Below are 6,759 nucleotides of genomic sequence, written 5' to 3'. Positions count from 1 at the left end.
TACATTGGTCTGTACCAGTCTATAGTCAAATTCCTGTCTGCGCCTAATAAGATTACCATATTCCTGTACATAGCCATGAAGATAAATGTATAGACACTTTTGTCAAGTATCAGAGATATATGTGAGAATAAGATTAATGTACCGATAACAAAGGAACTTCAGATTGTCAATTGTAAATAGCATCCAGAACCAAGTTAAGTAATTTTATGCTTGTTACTATTTTAATAAATGTGTGTGAAAATCAATCAAGTTCTGTTTAAAGTTGGTCATTGTCAATCTGCTAGTCTAAGCCTGCAAGTGGCATTTCTATCGTCTGATCTAACGGCAGAAGATAAACACGCCACGATAACACCACGAGACATATTGCTGACACTCGCCTACTTCGTTAGAGCGACAAGTCAAACAATCTGATGGTGTGTGTACTGAAGGTCTTACGGTATGCACACCACATGTCATCAGTCCCTAAGCTTACACACTACTTAACCTAAATCATCCTAAGGACAAACGGACACATCCATGCCCGAGGGAGGACTCGAACCTTCGCCAGGACCGGCGGCACAGTCCATGACTGCAGCGCCTTAGACCGCTCGGCTCATCCTGCACGGCCGTAAAAGTTTACTGGTATTTAGTGAAGCATGTTGGTCACACTGTTGAGCGCCTTTTCACCTTTGTTCATTGTTGCGGAACCATTGTTCGTGTTCTTAAAAATACCCAACAATGTACACAACAAGTTTTAAAAGCTGGGGTGGTGACAACACCCCACCTTCCTAGTAGTGCGAATACAAGTTTTAAAAGCTGGGGTGGTGACAACACCCCACCTTCCTAGTAGTGCGAATTTCTGTGTTGAGCAGTGCACATCATGATGTCATATGACGAGGAGCAATAACGTCTTAGAAGGCAGTTGGAGAAAGTTTTTAAAGAAGATGAAGCGTATGAAATTCCAGAGTTTGAAGATTCGGATGTCAATGAAGAAGAACAGTGCAAAGAAAGCGATCATGCAACTGCAAGTGATCAATATGTTGACGATGCTAGTGAAGATACGGCTTCCTCCTTTCCAACAACACCGGAGAGGTTTATGCTTCATAAGGATAAAGTAACTAAATGGATTACTACACCTTAGCGTAATAACATCGGAACAAGGAAGCAAAATATAGTAACTCAGCTTCCTGGTACCAAAATAATTCCTAAAGACTGCAAAACTGCTGTAGAATGCTTTTATGTGTTCATAAATGAGCAAATAATTCGCTCATTAGTAGAGTGCACCAACCTTTATACTGATCACATCGAGACCCTGTACAAGAACAAAAATAGATGCAGGAAAACAGTTGTAATAGAAATACGATCTTCCATTGGACTACTTATAATTGCTGGTTCTTATAGAGCAGCTAAAATGAATTTACAAGATCTGTTATCTTCACAGGGTCTAGGAGTGGAAATACGAGGCCTGTTCAGAAAGTAAGCTCCGATTGATTGACAAATTGAAACCACAGTGAACATCAGAAATGTTTTACTTGTAACAATTAGCTACACCTTTCAGCTACTTCTCTACGTAGTCGCCGTTCTGACTAAGACTTTTGTCATAGCGTTGTACCAACTTTTCAATAGCCTCATCATAGAAGGCAGCCGCCAGTGCTTTCCGCCAATTCTCCACGCTGGCCTACACCTCGTTGTCTGTGTCAAAATGTTATCTTCAAAGACAGCGGTTCATGTGACCAGAGATGAAACTCAGGGGGAGACAATTGCGGACTGTATTGTGGGTAATCTCACATTTCCATTTGAAAACGATGCAGGAGCATCTTCATTGCCCCTGCAGAATGCGGCTGAGAATTGTCTCGAAGAAGAAACAGCACGACAGTTATGTAATGTTAGCTGCATAGCTTCAGGCGAAATTTCTCACCAGGCCCTCGTAGTTGGCAGCAGACACTATTTTCTAGACATCTTTACGCACTCACTGCGAGCTCAGAAATGAGAAGAGCGACGTGATGCTAACTGGGGTTATACTAGAGACACTACCCAACACATCTGTGCAAAGCTTTGCCGGATTTTCATAGTCGTTTCCATTTCGCGACCGATCGGAGCTTACTTTCTGAACGCCCCTCGTATTTCACATTACTATGTCACTGGACAGATTTTTGTTCCTTATGAGGTGTTTGAGATTTGATAACATTCCTGATAGGGGGCAACGTAAGGAACTGGATAAAAGGCTGCAATACGGGAAGTATTCGCTTTGTTCAACGAAAACTGCAGAAATGCATACAGCCTTGGAAGTTATACCACAACTGATGAACAACTGGTTCTCTTCGGAGCTAAATGTCCATTTTCGGTGTATATTCCTAGCAAACCTGCCAAAAACACATCAGAAAACAAACATTATGTGATGCAAGGACTTAGTATACGTCTCAAATCGAAGTTTTTGCGGGAAAACAGTCTGAAGGGCCTTCCAAGTTTTCTAGTCAGATAAAGAGGTCGTTTTGAGACATACTGAGGGATTTCGAGGAAGGAATATAACAACAGGTAACTGGCACACTAATATCTTGCTTGCTGAAGAGTTACCGGAAAAACGGCTAACACGTGTTGGCACAGATAAACTTCATTTAAAAATGACATTTTGATTGCACAGAATGGGCAATTGATTAGTGGTTTCAAACACTCATACTTTCAAAAACTGCATTCTTGTATGATTACCATTACAGTGGTATTCGCAATAATTGGTAGTCAAATAAATAAGTCTGCTTTGCTTAATTTTTTCCCCTTGTAAACATATGGCGTAATATTCTGGGGTAATTCTTCAAGTTCTCCAATCTCTGGTCGACCTTTGTCAGGGAATCTGGGGATCCTGGCATTCGCTTCTCAACATAAATTTCCTTTAATGTTGTTGTTAACGATATAAGCCTATTCCCAAGACTTAACAATTAATACTAGGCAAAAATGCAATCTACAATTTGATCGTAGCTTCTTGACTCTTAAGGAGAAAGACGTGCAAGAGTCTGCTGTATGCATTTTGAATAAACTGCCTTTACAATTAATCCACACACTTTGAAGTTCAAGATAAAGAAATTCCTCATGGCTCACCCTTTCTACACTGTTGGTGAATTCCTGGAAAAAAAATAAGCAAACTTCTGTGTTACAGTGTTGGTTAGGCAGGTTTGTACCTTCCAGCTTGTCGTTTACATACGATTCGTGTAAATTTTAGTTTATCTGTTAACAGCTTATCTGATATTAACTTCATGTAGTGTCTCGTTCCATGATCATGGACATTTGCACCTCAATTTGGAATTAACTGAAGCAGATGCATAAAAAAATTAAAAAATATCTCATACAACAAAGTGGTGGTGTAATTGTCTGAAGAAACACAAAGGATTACATGACATGAACGAACCTACCATAGAAAATCCCTTCTTTTATCTTTTTAGTTGGACGAGCTGCAACGTGTCTTATGAATAATGGCATAAGACTAACATACGAGGGACTTAACGAAAAGTCACTTGAATGGCCACAAAATTCATCTGCTGTATGGTCAGTGCTGCGAAACCGCTGTGCAGTCCCGACCTAGCACATCGGAACTCTGCTTGTCGCGATAATTTAAATCTCACCTACGTGACAAACAATTTGCACGTAACAAGAAATTATGATCTGTGTCAACAGATACAAAGAGCAACGTCAGGAGTATTGCGACCGCACACTCGTGTAATGTGAACAAATTTGGTTGCAGTGCAATTAATCTAATGAATTATATTTGAGTAACGCCTGTAAAGGACCAAAAGACTAGCCGCTCAAAACTTCACAAAATATTATTTCACTGACACTATCGTTGTGGCAAGTTTGCGTGACAATATTGTTATCGACGCTGCTGTTGCTGACAGCGACGGCTTAATCACTGTCAAGGTTTGTCCACGTTGTCTGAACGAGAAGCGAAACTGAGAGTGGGTCTCGTGTGGTTCCTTCGCTGCTCAGCGGACGTGGTCCGTTGCTGCCACGGAGCGCGCGTTTCTTGAAGAAACATCGTTGTCGGCGCGGAAGCCGGCCGGGGGCGGTATTGCCTGGCAGCCTTCTCCCCTCTCTTCCCCCCTCCCCCAGCCCCTCGCCCTCTCGTGCGCCGCCAGAACCCGCAGGGCGCATGCGCGTTGGAAAATCAATGCCCGCCCGCCTTCCAGCGCCCACCGCTGTGCCGCTCCGTCCCGCAAACATCTGCTGGCCCACGTGTGGCGGGCTGCCTAGCACCGAGGCGCTAGTGCCGCGGCTGCCGGTTTTTTCCTGAAGGCGACTCATCTCCAGCTGCCAGCCTCAACTACTCGTACGCGTCTATTGGCAGTTTTATAGTTACGGGTGACTATTGAGAGTTCACTCAGGGATGTCGAAAGTCTTCTTTTCATATGTCTATGACATTCCATAGCGAATTTCCGTCTCCGAAGTGGGTCGATAATCGGACGATTTTGTGCGAATCGCTTGAATTTTCAAGAATACTTGCGCTTTCTTTCAACCGATAAAAACTCCACTATATTGCGAAAATTTCGCTTACAGAAATATTGAGTATCCCACATTCATATCAGCTACACGTAAATATTTTATGACAGCTGTCTTGACGTACACTCATTGAGTGGCAGCATGCTTTGTGCGGCTCGTAAATACAAGATGACGATCTCAAGACGACGTCACGCTAATATTTTCTAAAAACCCCTGTAGACTTCATAATGGCCTCTTCACGCCTAGAAAGAGAACCTAAATTATTGTTATCGAGGCTACTGTTGCTGACAGCGGCGGCGTAACCACTGACAAGGTTTGTACACGTTGTCTGACCAAGAAGTGAAACTTCTGAAATTCCATGCACAAATCAAGCAAATCAGTGATGATATACATGCTAAATTATGGCGAAATTTATAACGCGTAGGCTTTCGCGGCCAGAGTCAGTTGACATAAGAGTTTCCTGTGATACACACCGCATCATAATATAAAAAAGACTGTGTTGGATAAACCAGCACACATTTTTTATATTATGACGCGGCAGGATGCGGAGAAAACTTTTATGTCATGTGTCGAAATTAATTACTACGTTTCAGCTGTTGTTACAGATAGTACCAGACAGTATCGGTGGTATGACGACAGATGGGTGAAAGGTCTCTGTTGGATTCCTTTCACGTTAATTTCTTAAATCTGTTGTCATTTACGGCTTAAATTCCTCTTCTAAATTTACTGTGGCGTTTCTGACTATCTGGGAGGAGACTGAGTAGCGGAACGTGTTACTTTTACACATAAACAAGAACGATCTGTCACACTACTACACTTTAAAACACAGTTTATATGTAATTCATGTCACACAGTCTCATACGGAACCTACATCCGCTTTCTTTTATATACTGTATATGATAAAATACTGTCATCCCCCTTCCCTTATGTGTGAGAGGATGAATGAGCAAATGTATTTCTAGTTGCATGCTTGGGGGTAGCAGACAAGCCCGTCTGCTAGAGAACAGTAGGACCAACGTCGGAACAGGTAGCTACGCTTTCTAAAAGCAGAGAGGTTTCTATTCTTAGCATGGTCCTGTCCGTCCCTTGTCATGTTGGTATAGGAAGCTGCCTCTCTGGCCACTTCCGTTTGTATTTGTGAGGCACCCTCAGGGAGGGACCAGGTCAGTCTGTCCGCGGCGAGCGTCTCAAGTGGTAAGATCTCCGACTAAGCGTGTGTCTGCTAAGTCCGTAGGACAATGGATTTCTTAAGTTCAGCCTAACTGAAAATTTAATCACCTTTATTTCAGGTTTAGCTATAAAATATCTAATTTTACCTTAAATTGCAACGCAGTGTGATTCGAGTGTACAGTTCAGAATATTCCGGTAGTTGCTTTGTCACTACTTTGTGAGTAAAGTGGAACCACGTGTTGATCAGTAACTCTAACTAAGATCATCAATCTTAAATGCGAATGCTTGTGTGATTATAACGTCTCGTCTTGACAATATTTTTCAATATAGCAACTTTTGTTTATGTTCAACCCACGTGGGGTGTACTTTATGAGACCAGTACCACGTGCTTATACAACTGCTTGACCAATCAGGTTGATAGTAAGACGATAGTAACCAGTTCGAGGTTTTTCTTTAGTAAATTGCGTTTCGATGTAATTTATTTTAATTATCAAAATTATTGTGGAGTTACACTCTTTGTGTAAACCAAGTTGACCACGTGAAGCATGTGGTGTAATCATCAAAGTAGCCCTCAGATATTCTTTTCGGAAAGATTTCACAGAGAGTTAGTATGAATTTAGTATACCAGTGTGTGGTAATTACATGACGGACAGGATTGCGCTACGAACATAACTTCTTTGGGTGAAAATTGAATCGGTTGGTTGTGGTTAATTTCTTCTTGCATATATTTCAACGTGTGTTATTTTATGAATGCAGTGTTGTATGCAGTCTCCCAATCTTGGCTCCATATTTGATGTGTTCCGTAAGATTACAATCTCACATTTCCACAATCCTAAATAAGGCACCAGTTTAGTTATGAATCAAGTTTTTATGCTGAAATTTCAATTATCAATGTTAAAATAAATTTCCAAATATAAACTGATTTATTTCTTTTTATTTAAATTCTCTTTTTTATGTATATATCACCGATTGTCGTATGACTATTAAAAGATTATAATTAATGTTAGTGTGGTTGGGAATTTGGTAAGCTAGACTGGATACCTGGTGAAACAGTTGCGCAGTAATGGAAGGTTAACTTCCCCACATAGCTCACAGCCTTTAAACCGTTTTTATTGGTTATCAGTA

The sequence above is a fragment of the Schistocerca nitens genome, chromosome 2 (genome assembly GCF_023898315.1).
Source record: "Schistocerca nitens isolate TAMUIC-IGC-003100 chromosome 2, iqSchNite1.1, whole genome shotgun sequence".
In the NCBI taxonomy this organism is placed as follows: domain Eukaryota; kingdom Metazoa; phylum Arthropoda; class Insecta; order Orthoptera; family Acrididae; genus Schistocerca; species Schistocerca nitens.
This window is presented reverse-complemented; position numbering follows the sequence as displayed.